Source organism: Coenobita brevimanus, chromosome 109 (assembly GCF_032717465.1).
Source record: "Coenobita brevimanus isolate Jiangsu-jjx chromosome 109, ASM3271746v2, whole genome shotgun sequence".
Taxonomy (NCBI): Eukaryota; Metazoa; Arthropoda; class Malacostraca; order Decapoda; family Coenobitidae; genus Coenobita; species Coenobita brevimanus.
Window position 1 is genome coordinate 35,961,996 of NC_137062.1, and position 15,379 is coordinate 35,977,374.

Below are 15,379 nucleotides of genomic sequence, written 5' to 3' on the forward strand. Positions count from 1 at the left end.
GTATATGTACAATCATATCAATGAATGTAAAAAAATACTGGTATGTTAAAAAAAAAAAAAAGTACAGGTTTGTACAGTGCTCGTCAGAAGTATTCAGCGTTGTCCGCCAGGCGCGCAATACTTATGGCCCAAAAAGAATCACCCATTCTGGGGGGTAAGAATTGAGCCACAAGTTTGAGCTCCGAGCATGACGTCACGGTAGCCTGGGGCCTTCCGACGCGCTGGTTGGTTCCCGCCTCAGTCGCCCACGGGCTGCCTGAGAGAGAGGAACTCCGCCGAGTGTCCCTCTCAAATTGCGCCATTTTTTACCGAGTGTCCCGCAGTGTTCTGGCCTTCACAACTTTGTTATGGCACCTACCCGTGAACTATCGAGTGAAATCATATCCCAGATCATTGCTCTAAAGGAGGCAGGCCACCAGACAAAGGAAATTAGTGAATTGGTTGGTGTGGCACGATCGACAGTGCGTCGTTGGTGTGCACGGTTTCGGGAGGAAAACAGTGGTGCAGTTCCCACAAAGAAACCGCGGTCTGGTAGGCCTAGGAAAACTTCCCCAAGGTCTGTTAATGTTTTAAAACGTGCAGTGGAGTTTAATCCTCGTGTGAGTGCAAGGAAAATTAAGGAGAGCAACCCGGAAGTGTTTGGTGAGGTGTCAGTGAGAACAGTGTCTCGTAGGGTGCATGAGCTTGGTTACACAAGTCACAGGCCTGTGAAAAAGCCTCTTCTCACCAAGAGCCAGAGAATTCGTAGGCTTTCCTTTGCTAATAAATATCTAACCTGGGGTGAGGAGCAATGGTTGTCAGTGTTGTGGTCTGATGAGGCAACGTTTAGTGTTACCTGTAACAGAGGAGCACGTGTGTATCGACGCAAAGGTAGTGACCCACTTGACCCACGGTATGTAGAAAGCACAGTTAAACATCCTGATTCACTCATGGTATGGGGTTGTTTCTCAGGGAAGGGTTTGGGGAAGCTTGTTGTACTTCCCAAGAACATCAGAGTGAATCAGGATGTTTACCTGGAGCTTCTGTGTGATCATTTACCAGACTCCTTCGAGCTAACAGGTGCACGAGTGTTTCAGCAGGACGGTGCACCTGCTCACAAGGCCAAATCGGTCACCAATTGGCTTCGTGACTGCGAGGTATCATTCATGACAGACTGGCCAGGAAATAGCCCAGACCTCAACCCCATTGAAAACCTCTGGTACCTCGTAAAGAAGAGTCTCCAAGGGAAAGACTTGAGCTCTCTGCCTAAGTTGGAAGCCGCCATTCGTGACTCCTGGGACAAAATACCCCTCCAGCACCTCAGGAGCCTCGCCCTTTCACTTCCAAGACGTCTCAGGTCCGTGAAGAAACGTAAAGGCTACCCTACGAAGCACTAAAGGTAAATAAAATGCATTATTTATATGTTTTTTCAATGTTGAAAGGTTTGTTTCTCAGGAGGGACGCAGGGCGCTCCATACTTCTGACGAGCACTGTAGGTCTGTGGTACAGTGGTGGTGCAGTTATGACTGTGTAAAAGGTGATACATTAATGGAGGTGGTATGGTGAAGGCAGTACAATGATAGCCTACTGCAATGGTGGTATACTGTGGTGCCAGTGGTAGTATGGCAGTCGTATGGTGACAGTGATGCATATGACCTATTTGTAGGGGGGGGTGACATCAGGGGCATGGGTGAAGATGGCAACGAACAAACAACCACTGTCGCTTCCCACACCTTGTTGGGACGAGGAAGCGAATCCTAAGCACACTGCCAAGAGGCCCACACAGCTACTCACTTCACTGGAAAGTACCGTAATCATTAAAGGGAAGAGGTGTGACAGGCAGCAATGGTATCCACTGCCCTCGTCATCTCACCTGCATATTCATTTCCCTTTGGACGGCCCTGCAGGAGGAGCTTTTATGGTACATAATTTCCCATACCAAGGGGTGGGGAGAATTGAAATGCTCAAAGGCAGGCATGACTCTCCTGGAATTCTTATCCTTAGGGGTATGGATAAGGTGGAGAGCCATCAGAATTACTGACTGACAGCTCAGTAGTAAAAACAGAAACTAAGAAGGGTTAGCTGCTACTCCAGCTAAAATCAGCAATGACCAATGACAACATCACAGGTAAAAACTGAGACAGACCCAGTATGTAGGGCAGTATGAGCTAAAAACTGTTTGTGAATCACCATATCTGATGCCACTGCCTGAAAGGCCATGACATAACGGCAATAACTGGCCTCAGGTAACACCCAGGGTGGAACCAAGTGTCCCCCCCCCCCATGCACAGGGCTGGAGTACACACACAACTTGTGGTACGGTAAGTGGTGGTGACCATCATCCACTTAATGTAATGCGGCCTACTGCTTCCTTCACCTTTATCATTCTTTTTCTGTGTCTGCCCTCCTCTCTTCCTATTTCTCCTTTCCCTTCTTGTCACTTAAAACTCTTCTTTCCAATTCAGGTGGCTCTACACTAAGTGGTGAGCCTTATGGTTTCCTGTAACCCAGGAAACCATTTGCTATGCTGGGTGGTAACCATAAAACAAAAATAGGTGATGGAGAGCCTACTATGGTGCCCCAGTTGAATGGGCGGAGACATTAATGCAGCATCCATCCAGGAACCAAACATCCACACTTTTCCCTGTACCTTGCTGTGGTATGCCACTGTCAACCAAACAGGAACATCAGTTCACGGCATGGGATGGCCCAGCAGAGGTGACTGATTGCCTGCAGCTGATGAGTCTGCTTGGCCAGACAAACTTGGGTTACTCGACAACAATACAGGAGACAGGTCAGTCAAGAATTCTTTTGCCCTATAACAAAAGGGATATGGAAATCAGTCAGTCACAAAATGGGTCTCAGGCAAGACTAAAAGTCATTTGTTAGAGAGTCCCATGAAGCTTCTGGCTTCTGTAGTGGCACCAGCAGCTCATAATGTGAGACTGACACTATAGCATCAACCTCATTACCCTCACATCCACAAGCAGGTTTGGGTCTTAGGAGGTGTGATATGCTCCTGTGGCCAAACGAAGGCTTGCACAGTACAAGTCCAGGGTACGTGACAGGGCAAGGGTGGCTGTGGAATAAACCTCATAACCATATTACAGTTTGGACCAACCCTGGTGAGGTGCTGTCTATCACATAGGGAACCCAGATCCCTACACAGCATTGTATCTGTAAGACGGCCCAACAGAAGTCGTTGCTTCCCTGTGACTGTCAGGTCTGCTTGGACTGACAGAAGGAGATAAAGCAATAACTCCACCTTGGATAACACCACAGCTTGATGGAGCAGCAGAAGGGTACACAGGTTAGCACCACATCTACAGTACTATGGGCCATAACCTTGAAAAAGTAAAAAACCTTCAGGCAGGAAGACTTAACCTGCTTTACATGTACAACCCAAGTAAGATGAGGGAACACTACACTTAAAACACTCCTGAGGCAACCCATCATCTAAATATATGGGGGGGAGAACTCACATCACATATGAAAGACTGGAGTGGTGGTGATGTGATGGTGTATGATAGTATAGTGGTGATATGTTGGTATGGTGATTGTGGTATGGAGGAGGAGGTGAAGGGGGAGGTGTGGGGGAGGAGGAGGTGAAGGGGGAGGTGTGGGGGAGTAGGGTAAGGAAGGGTGAAGGAGGTGGGGAAGGAAAAGGATGGAAAGAGAGAAATAGGAACGACGGAGAAAAAGAACAACAAAAGGACGAAAGAGCAACACAACAAAGCCCAAACCTTCATAAAAACAGACCAAATAAACACAGACACACAAATAACGTCAATAAATCCTATCTAAACACGGCATCAATTACCGAGAATGGGGATTACCTCATTAGCCAATTCTTTCAAGTCTACTCTCAACATTTCTACTTGAACTTGTTTGAACTGCGTGCATTCTCAACTTTATTTTTACATTTTCTTTTATTTACTGAAGTGTGTTGCTCAGATTTCAAATATTTCAAATTCACTGAAGCTGACATTTGTTTAGACATAAGAAGACTGTTATGTACTGTATTTAAATTCACACAGGCACTATCCTGGACCTCCATCTAGGCATTAACTGAACTTCAACTACATTAACAGTATTTTTTTTGACTCCATACTAAAAAATACACTTTATTACATCTTTATAATGTTTCTGAATTAGTCCAAAGGCAAGGGATAATATTTTTGGTACAAAGTATACGAGAAAGGTGGTCCCTCATCTCGATAACACACCTAGCTACCTAATTTACAAACATATGAAAATAAAACACAAATATCCTATCACATGGGGTACAATAAATCAAACAGCACCTACAGTCAAACCTCCTTGACCACAGTTAACTGGTTCATATCTTTTATCATGGTTACTTGGTCCACTAAGCTCTTGCCCTAACCTTTCTGATCATGGTTAACTGGTCCACTAAATGACAGCAATACGGCACTAATGAGGAGCTTAAAATCATGGTAGTGTCTTGATTGAACTGCTGTTGTGTTTATCTGAGTGCCATCTCTCCCTATGCCTCACTGTGGGAAGGTCTCTGATCTGACCCTGATGAGGCACTGGCTACCCTCAAGGGGGTGGTGGACACCTACGTGGCATTTGTACAGTATTTTACCGTATCTTGTCCCATAGTTGCTGTTGTATTGATTTTCCCCATAGTGGTGGCTCAATCGGTAGAGAGGTGGCTTGCGGTCCTACCGGACCCAGGTTCAAATCCCCGCTGGTGCAGGGAACAGTTTAAGGATTTGAATTTCATTACGGCAAAGTTTACCGATCTACCAGAAGACCCGCCGACATGTCGTAAAAATACCCCCGCTAATACCAATACACCAGTCCTGTATGAGACAGCCCTAGCATGTATTCAATATGGACGGTGGGTGTTAGCGCCGAAGTGGTGACATGTAGAGGTGTACGATATGTAGGAGGACTGCTGGGCCTTGGAAGCAGGCTGAGAAGCCTATGCCCAGAGTCGAGCACATAAAAAAAAAAAAAAAAAATACAATTATTTTACCACTCTACTGAAGGTACTGAATTTCTTATAAAACTAAGATCAATGTGGTAGGCGGTGGTAACCATCATCCACTTACTTGTAGTGCTGCCTACTTCTTCCTTCACCTTTATAATTCATTTTTTGTGTCTGTCCTCCTCTCCTCCTATTTCTCCCATCTTTCCTGTCACTTTTTATTACTCTTCTTTCCTTTTCACGTGGCTTTACATTGATTGACAAGCCTAATGGTTTCCTGTAAGCCAGGAAACCATTTACAACGCTGGGTGGTAACCATATAACCAAACCATGTGTGTTCCCTACGTGTCACAAAGTGGGTTGGCGGAGGGTTAGTGCCCCTCCCCATAAAACAACTAACTCAAAGACAAATGGCCACCCCTTACGGGATTATGGCGTCTGGCTAAATAAAGACTATGATTTAAAAAATAACACAAGAATGAAACCCCTCTGATCTTCCTCAATATTTCTCACAGCCTAACTGCACTTATGATTTTACAACTGTACTGATGGTATTGCATTTCTTATCGGACCAAGGTAACGCAATAACCAAACCAGCAATCAAGGAGGTTCAACTAGATGAAGCTCACAATAACTTAGCCTAACATTATCATCCTTCTATCTTGGATACTGAGTTGTAGATAGTGTGGTAAGTAGGGGCGCTCACCATCCACTCACTCGATGCACCCTATTGCTGCTCTTAGGTGTCTGCCCTTTCCTCTCCTCCATCCTTCTTTCATTTCCATCCTCTTCCATCTTTCTTTCCTTCATTCTTTCCTCGTCCTTCTGCCTGTGGGTGACTCTACACTAAGTGACAAGCCAAATGGTTTCCTGTACACCAGGAAACCATTTACTACACTGGATAGTAACCATATAACCAAATTTTGGTGCCTGGTGGTTTAGTGGGTAATTATTGCACTCCAATCAGATTGAGCCGGTGAAGGTTTATATCCAAGGGGTGGTTGGGGTTGATTGCTCATGTAATGCCACTCAGGGATAAGTAAGGCTGGTCACTCTCATCTTAAATGTCAGGACCAACTGCTTAGCCCCGGACTCCTACGCTCCTCACAGGGCAACGTAGGATTAGATGGTGGATGGATGGATGGTGCTATGGACAGGATGTAGTGCCATATTGTGTGAGTGCTATGGACAGGATGTAGTGCCATAACACTGTCTTCTTCTGCCACTGAACTAAGTAACATGGGCAAGATAAAGGATGAAAATTGGCCAAGTTAAAGTGGACTGACTAAAAAATTGTCCTCATCACGAGGGGGGTACTCACACTTTCTGCAGCAGTAGTAGTAGAGGTAAGGATCACATCAGTAGTAGTAGTCAAACCAAGAGTAACACCAATCACATCTTCATTTGTAGTAGTAGTAGTACCATAGTAGTCGTGATAAACTAATTCACTGCACTAAACACACTATCTTTCTCACTAACAGTACAGTACTAGGCTAACAGCAGCAGTCTGATAGGTAGTACAAAGCACATATGTACACAAGGGGGCAGGTAATGTTTTTGCAAGTTCGTGATTCCTGAGGCTGGGTTGGTAAGCGGATGAGTGTCCTGCCCATTTCACTAGGTATGTTCTTGATTACTTCTCACTTATCACTTTTGTCTTTCTTTTTCCTTGTTTTCTAGTCTTACTTCACTTCACCTGCGGGGAAGGAAAAAAGAATTATAAGATGATGAAGATGAATAATAATAATAATAATAATAACAGTAATAATAATAATAATAATAACAGTAATAATAATAATAATAATAACAGTAATAATAATAAAAATAACAATAATAACAGTAATGATAATAATAATAATAATAATAACAATAATAATAATCTATCTATCTATCTATTGCCAGACGCCTCAATAATAATAATAATAACTAATAATAATAATAATAATGACTAAACACAAATTATCACTTTACATATAACCAGTACTATAAATTTACCATAAGCAGCAAATTAACATCATATATACAAATAGACTATAACAATTTTTCTTCTATCTACTCACTTTATGTCACTGTATCTATTTGTCTTTGGCCACGTGCTTTAGCAGTGGCCTCGATGACACTCCCTCTGTGTCACCCGTCCCTCCGCTAACAGGCTGCCCATCCTCCAACCACTTCCTCTGTGTCAATCTTCCCTCTGCTCACCCTCCATTCATCTTCACTCACAGCTCTCTCTCCATCATTCTTCAACACCTCTCACCGGCCAGTGTTCTGATATGGGGGAAAAAATTAGTACTGGAGAAGATAATAATAATAATAATAATAATAATAATAATAATACTCCATCTCGTCATACTTTGCCTATTACGGTACACCCAAGTTTTCTCCTTAATGTTCGTATCGTTTATAAAGGCTCCAACTTGCTTGCATGCATCGGCCTTGGTCACCTAATGGCAGCTCTCCATGCTACTCAATCTCTGGCAGCCTCCCTATTCAGTCCCTTATCCCTCAGGTCACACTCTAAGGCCTCATCCCAGGTCTTTTTCAGTCTGCCCCTTACTACCCTACCCCTGACATTCACAGTTCTCACCTGCCACACCCAACTGTCCTCCTCCATCCCCTGCACATGCCAAAACCATCTCAATCTACCCCTCCTCATCACAACACCAATACACTCCAGTCCCATCCTTCCTCCCAACTCTTCCATCGTAAACCTAGCCCCCCCAGGGCTTCCTTCCAACTCTTCAATCGTAATCTTATTTTTACTTAACATCTCAGATCAGGGCAACATCCAAGAACTTCTACTTTATGGTTGCTGCTATCAATATTATTCAACTCAGGAGGGGTACTGTGAATTAAGGCCGTAACCCTTCAAGTTCAAAATATGGTCCAATTCCGAAAATCAAAAAATGGTTGGGATTAAGTAGTCAGAGGCCAGGCTGAGACTACCACATATCTCCTATACACAGATCATTCTCCTAGGGTTTATGCTTCCTCCACTTCCCCTCACCTTGTCATATGGAAGGACTGTCTCAACCCTAGCAAGGTGCTCTCTGACACACAAATGCAGCTGCTTCCTTGTGGCTGATGGGTCTGCTCAGCCACACAGACCAGGGTGGAGCCACAACAATTAAAATGCTACGGAAGACACCGAGCCAATGGGGTAAAAATAATATCATCGTCATTCTACCCAAAGCCACCTCACTCACTCTCCAAAGCCTGCCCTAACCTTCCCTGAACTGGCTTTGCAATGACACAATACTCAAAAAGCCTAACCACACACTGATAAACCCATGGACACAAACAGACATTGTACTTGTGAGAGGAAGGAGGGAGGGAGAAAGGAGGAGGGAAGAGGGAGGAGTGAGGAAAGAAAAGATGGGAGGAGTGGGGAAAGAAAGAAAAAAGTAGGAGGAGGGGGGAAAGAAACAAGAGAGAGAGAAGGGAGGGAAATGGGAAAGAGATGTCAGGAGGAGGGAGGGAGAATGAAGAAGTGAGCAGTGGGGAGAGAATGGAGAGAGAGGAGGGAAGGAAGGGAAATGGGAAACAGGAGTAAGGAGGAGAGAGGGAAAAAGGAGTGAGCAGTGTTGGGAAGGAGGGGTGTGTGCAATGGCTCAAAATTTAACGAACAGCTATGCACACTACTGTATATAAATTACAAATACTCGTAAAGGCAAACTGACTTCAAGCCTTCGTATGAGTTACAGAATATACTCCCTGGTAACTCTGCAGCCTCCCATGCTTGCTGACTCTCCTGACTCCTTGGTGATCCTCTGCTGACCCCCTGCTGACTCCCTGATGACTCTCTAGCCTTCCTCCTGCTCTCCCTCCTGACTCTTGACTTCCTAATTAATTCATGATGGCAGGCACATCAGGACTTCTTCACACAAAACCAGCCAGGTCCGTCACGTCCATCTGTAAAGGCACAAGAACATGAGGTAAAACAATTAATAAATTAATTAATAAATGAAATGTCACTGTTTTTTTTTTTTTTTTTTTTTTAATGTGACCGACTCTGGGCATAGGCTGCAGAGCCTGCTTTCAAGGCCCAGTAGTCCTCCTATGTACTGCACACCTCTACATGTCACCACTTCGGCACTAACACCCACCGTCCATATTGAATACATGCTAGGGCAGTCTCATACAGGACTGGTGTATTGGTATTAGCGGGGGTATTTTTACGACATGTCGGCGGGTCATCTGGTAGACCAGCAAAGTCTGATTTTTCTGAAATTCAAATCCTTAAACTGTTCCCTGCCCCAGCGGGATTTGAACCCGGGTCCGTTAGGACTGCAGGCCAACTCTCTACCGATTGAGCCACCGCCTCCCCCAGAGTTAAATGACAAGAATATGAGACCTTGGGGATGCCAGAAACACTACACCCTTTTAACTTGAACTTGGCCCAAAATTACCATCTCTCCATCTAAAATTCTGAGTTGTAAAAAACAGAGTAATGCAAGGATACAATGCTAGTCACAAAGAAGTGCTATGGAAAGGATGTAGGGCACTAGTACTTTCTTCGCCACTGAGCTTGGGGGAATAAACTGCAAAAGAACGAAAATCTTTGCCAAGTTAAGGTGAAAGAATTATATATACCTGATTCTCTGCTGACTTCCTGGCCCTGCTCACACTGCTGACCTCCTCCTGACTCCTTGGCAATTTCCTGCTGACTGCTTGCTGATTTCCTGCTGCATTTTGATGGTAGGAAGGTTGGGGTAATGGCAGGCAGGTCGGGCCAGCTCCATCTGTGAAGGTAAAAGCAATTCGTCAAATATACTGTTTATTCCTGCGTCTACCAGTTTGTTTTACTCTCCTTAACAATGATCTGTAGTTGTCTGTCTATCTATCTATTGCCAGATGCCTCAATCCCATAAGGGGTGGCCACAAACAAATCGCCTCCAAGTCACCCTAACGCCATCTGAAACATTCCCCTCAACCTGAATAAAAGTTTGAAAAAGAAAGAAAGAACAAAAAGGGGGGGAAGGGGGAGAGAAAAAAAAAGGAAATAATATTCATTCATCATTCATTCATTGCCAGATGCCATGTATCCCAAACAGGGTGGCCAAGGGCTTAGAGTTAATTGTTTTACAGGGAGGGGCACTAATCCTCCACCAACCCCACTTGACACGTAGGGAGGAAATAATATGCCCATCAATTTAAGTTTACAAAGACATGGGATAGCCACTCCAATATTCACAATATATAAAGAAATGAATACCATAAACACATAATATATATCAAATGTATTTTTAGGACAGTCCTCCATTCACATATTTCACAATGTTTTACAATTGATACATAAATAACAGATGAAACCTTATATATTTCTTCATGGAGTATAAACAATTACAAGTACTGTATTCTGAAGGGAAATGAGACGAGAAAGAAGCTTATATAAGAGAAAATGACACAAATTAACAAGGCAAATGACCATCTCTTATATAAAATGGAAATATCTATCTATCTATCTATCTACTGCCAGATGCATCAATCCCATAAGGGGTGGCCACAAACAAATTACCTCCATGTCACCCTGTCCAATGTCATTTCACTGCCCTGCTCCCAGCTCACACACCCCTCTCTCAAATACAGGTATAGCCTACCCCAATGTAACAATGCAACTGGTTAAGAAAAAAACCATTGTTACGTGGGGTATCGTATTTCAGTGTCTATTTAACGTGTAAAGTACTGTATAGGAATGCGTTTTTGAGCCCAGGGTTTCCCCCCAACCAAGTCCTAAACCCACCCAAATGAGTCCCAAAAACAAGTGTAAAGCCAATCTAAATGGCCCAACAGCTGTAAAAGAAGCTAACCTAACCTTAGCATCTGTAAATAACTCACAAAACCCAACAAAAAGTATCTGAACATCGTCAAATATAAGTCTGGACAAAATCAATCCTAGTAAACTATCTATCTATCTACCTACTGCCAGACGCCATAATCCCGTAAGGGGTGGCCATTTGACTTTGAGTTAGTTGTTTTACGAGGAGGGACACTAACCCTCCACCAACCCACTTGTTGACACGTAGGGAGCACGTATGGTTTGGTTATATGGTTACCACCCAGCGTTGTAAATAGTTTCTTGGCTTACAGGAAACCATTAGGTTTGTCACTCAATGTAAAGCCACCTGTAAAGGAAAGAAAAGCAATAAGAAGTGACAGGAAAGATGGGAGAAATAGGAAGAGAGGAGGACAGGCACAGAAAAAGAATGATACAGGCTACGGAAGAAGTAGGCAGCACTACATCAAGTGAGTGGATGATGGTCGCCACCACACCTATGGCTAAAACACACTAAGTCTAAAAACAGTTTATAAATCAACCTAAACATACAATTTTAGTCTAAAATATCATCAAAATCAGTATATAAAAATAAAAAAGAAAATCATTATACCGGGGATTGGCCATTGTTAAGCAGGGTATGGTGATATTGCTACTCTCATCATTAAAACACGGTATTACATCTAGAGGTATCGTATATTGAGGTATACCTGTACTCTTTGTTTTTAATTGCTTTTCTTGACCTTTCTAATCCTTTTTTTGTTTTTAAATTCTTTTCTTGACCCTTCTAATAATCTTTTTGTTTTTAAATTCTTTTCTTGACCTTTCTAATAATCTTTTTGTTTTTAAATGCTTTTCTTGACCTTTCTAATCCTTTTTTTGTTTTTAAATGCTTTTCTTGACCTTTCTAATCCTTTTTTTGTTTTTAAATGCTTTTCTTGACATTTCTACAAGTCCTTTTCATTTCATTTTTACAAAAGCATCAGTGGTAGTTTTGAAATGTGAGAATTGGAGTCTGCCAAGGCTGCTGTTACAAATCATGATGTTTTAAGATACCGGTATTCTCTGTAGCCAACTGTACTGTAGTAATGAAATATATCTGGGCAGGCTGGGTTAGCAGCATTAAGGTCAGGTAAAGTTACGAGATATTAGGTTATGAGAAATTATATTAGCCAACGGCCATACCACGTTGAGTACACCGCTTCCCGTCCGATCAGCAAAGTTAAGCAACGTTGGGTCTGGTTAGTACTTGGATGGGTGACCGCATGGGAACACCAGATGCTGTTGGCATCCCTACGTGTCAAGTGGGGTTGGTGGAGGATTAGTGCCCCTCCCTGTAAAACAATTAACTCTAAGCCATTGGCCACCCCGTCTGGGATATATGGCGTCTGGCAATGAATGAATGAAAAAAAATATTAGGATAGGAGAAATTAGGTGAGGTTACAAGATATTAGGTGAGGTCAGGACACGTGAAAAAAGAGAAGATTATTATAAATGAGGTTTAAGTTAGAATATATGCAATTAAGTTAGAATAAAGGAAATTAAGTTAGGTTTTGATAAATTACATCAGGATAAATCAACACAGATGAAGTTATGTACAGGAGGTGACAAGATGGTGTTCCAAGATAGCCGTCATGAGGGTACGCTTAAAATGGCTTAGGATGTATTACATTACATCAGGCTGGGTTAGGATCAATTACAGTAAACCCTCTATAATTCAGATTAACTGGGGGGAACCCTATGTCAAAATATCCAAAAATCCGAATTACTGAGGCTCATGCTTGTCCCTATCCCCAAATCACATCCACGTTCACTAAAACATGGCTCTTTGACAAAAACATTGAACAGTAGCTACAGTATATTATTACTTTATACTGAAAGAGTGCACAAGACAATAAAACAAATAGTGTCAAGCCTTGATAATGAAGTCTTGCAACACAGTAGTAGAGTACAGTACCCTTAACTGTACTGAAGGTACTGTACAGTTCTTAAAAATTACACATATTACTCCATTTACCACTACCAAAACTGTTCACATCCACTTATCACTGGAACCCTTTATGGACTTCTCAATTTGAATTTCTATCTGAATTAAAATTATTTGTCTGGTGGTCAAAAAAACAGCCAAATAAACCCATTTCCTGTTTATTAGGGTTGGAATTAGCGAGGGTTTACTGTATTACACGATGTTCGGTTAGTGGCCAGCTGGAGGTTACAAAATGATGACCATCTGCTTTTGGTGTCAACTGGCGGAGTTGTGGTCATAAACAATGGCTGCTTTTTAAACGCTAGCCACTAATTACATCACACATCAAAACTTTAAACCACACCAAAAATATCACAAAATAAATTCCGGAAGGGCTTGGGGTAAAGAAAACAAATCTGGAGAACACTGCAAAACAAAACAGTGCGCTGCCTCGATAACTACCACCCTCGTTGTTGTTGTAAATCCCCTGCTGTGGCCTGCCTCGATAACTACCACCCTCGTTGTTGTTGTAAATCCCCTGCTGTGGCCTGCCTCGATAACTACCACCCTCGTTGTTGTTGTAAATCCCCTGCTGTGGTGCTGAGGGGAGAGAAACAGGCAAAAGCTGACAGTTTGGATAAAGACAAGCCTCAAAAAAATTCAAACCAAATGGAAAACCATCAGAAAAAAGTTAAAATCTGAGTAAAATATGACAATATAAAAAAAAAAACAAAAAACAAAAAAAACATGATAATATAGAGGGCATCAAGAATTAAAATACAAAATAATTATTCCTTGGTCTCCCCCTCCCCCTCCAACTCTCTAGTAAGTCTATTTAAAATACCTAATCCCTTTTCTGATTACGTTACCCTAATGGGGCAGTTTACGGAGGAGTCAGACTGGAGGGCAGATTTGACTAGTAACCAAGGAGACTCAGTTGTACCTCCAAAATATGCCTGGTCCTATGAAATGCAATCAAGACTTTATATTTAGCCTATATGAGTAGCCTGGTTCCTGATATGGTGGCCCACATGTCACACGGAAACAATGCCCTCACTCGCCCTTCCCCACACATGCTCACCCACAGCCTCACTTACACCTTTAAACGCCCATATATACCCACCTGCAGCGTTTTGGTGGGCGAAGATGCCAGGGCAGGTTAGGTGGCGAATGCACACATTATATTTCGCCATTCATTCGTAAATGTAACAATAATCATACAGAATGCACTTCACATTTCAACACAACCGCCACATCCACGACAGCAAAACACCTGCTGATTGCAGAATCTCACCTTCGGGAGAAACTCATAATTTTTACCGATTTTCAATATAGTTAACATTTACATAAGTATTTTGATATTCCATAATTATCGCTGTATTCAAATCACACACGCCTGTTTCATAAATGCAAAATAGAAATGTATTTCACGCAACCACCACCGAGGTTGACAATAGAAGAGTTGAACCGCGAGATTTGAAAGCCACTCCCTCTCTCTCTCTCTCTCTCTCTCTCTCTCTCTCTCTCTCTCTCTCTCTCTCTGCTACTATACACATCATAGGCAATAGTGCAAGACACTGTCATGGTACATAATTCTCTGTGACTATACACACCATACAGGCTATGGTACAAACGTCATGGTACAGTACATATTTCTCTCTCATTCTGACCAGTTACTCATTCCTAAGCAAGCAGCATTCCATGAGCAATAAAACCCAACCACCTCTTGGCATCTAAAAATAATTTGAAGACAATGGTGCTAGTGCACATTAGTACAGAGCTGAAAGACCCATCACTCATTTCCTTGTAGAGAATTGTTCCATAAAGGGGAGAGTACACATGTATGAAGGGGTATACTGCAACTGTTACTACTATCTCTATCATCTACCTATAGCCAGATGCCATAATCCCTTAAGGGGTGGCTGTTTGTCTTTGAGTTACTTATTTTACAGGGAGGGGCACTAACCCTCCACCAACCCACTTGTTGACAAGTAGGGAAAACGTATAGGTTGGTTGTATGGTTACCACCCAGCATTATAAATGGTTTCCCAGTTTACAGGAAACCATTAGGTATGTCACTCACTGTAAAGCCACCTGAAGAGGAAAGTATGATAATAAAAAGTGACAGAAAAATGGGAGAAATAGGAAGAGAGGAGGGCAGACACAGAAAAAGAATGATAAAGATGATGGAAGAAGCAGGCAGCACTACAACAAGTGAGAGGTTGATGGTCAACACCACCTACCACCAACTATGACCACTACTAATATCTATCATCCAATCTTTTTTGTCCCACCAGGAGTACTGGTTGCTACGGTACTGAATCCTAACAAAAAGATGAGGATGAACCAGCCCCACTACCCCTAATTATATGAACAAACAACTAACTTTTGGACATAAATCCTTACCAGTTTAATGTCTGGAGAGCCTGAACCCACTAAACCACCTTTTCTTATCTTCGTTACTTCCATAGGGCATCAAAATGGGCTCTTGGGGTTTCCTGTAAGACATCCTGAAAAAAACTGAACTATTTTGTGTAAGGTAACTATGGCTTGTATTTTTGTAGGTTAAGGAAGCTCCCTAACATCTCTTCCTGACCAATTTATTTTGTTTATTATGTCTTGCTAGCCTTTTCTGTGTTATGCAAATCATTTTACTATCACCCTGGTCTTCATAAATAACATATGGAGTTATATTGACCTA

At 42.5% G+C, this 15,379-nt stretch overlaps 1 long non-coding RNA gene and 1 other non-coding gene across 2 annotated transcripts; one reads left to right on the forward strand and one right to left on the reverse strand.

Moving 5' to 3' along the window:
• Positions 1-9,609: 9,609 nt before the first annotated feature.
• LOC145417203 (uncharacterized) lies at positions 9,610-15,131 on the reverse strand. Its single transcript, XR_013900437.1, has 3 exons — positions 15,085-15,131; positions 13,141-13,278; positions 9,610-9,678 (listed from the first exon to the last, which is right to left on the reverse strand). It is a non-coding gene; the product is annotated as an uncharacterized LOC145417203 (long non-coding RNA).
• LOC145417217 (5S ribosomal RNA) lies at positions 11,884-12,002 on the forward strand. The gene has a single exon (XR_013900442.1). It is a non-coding gene; the product is annotated as a 5S ribosomal RNA (ribosomal RNA).
• Positions 15,132-15,379: the final 248 nt, after the last annotated feature.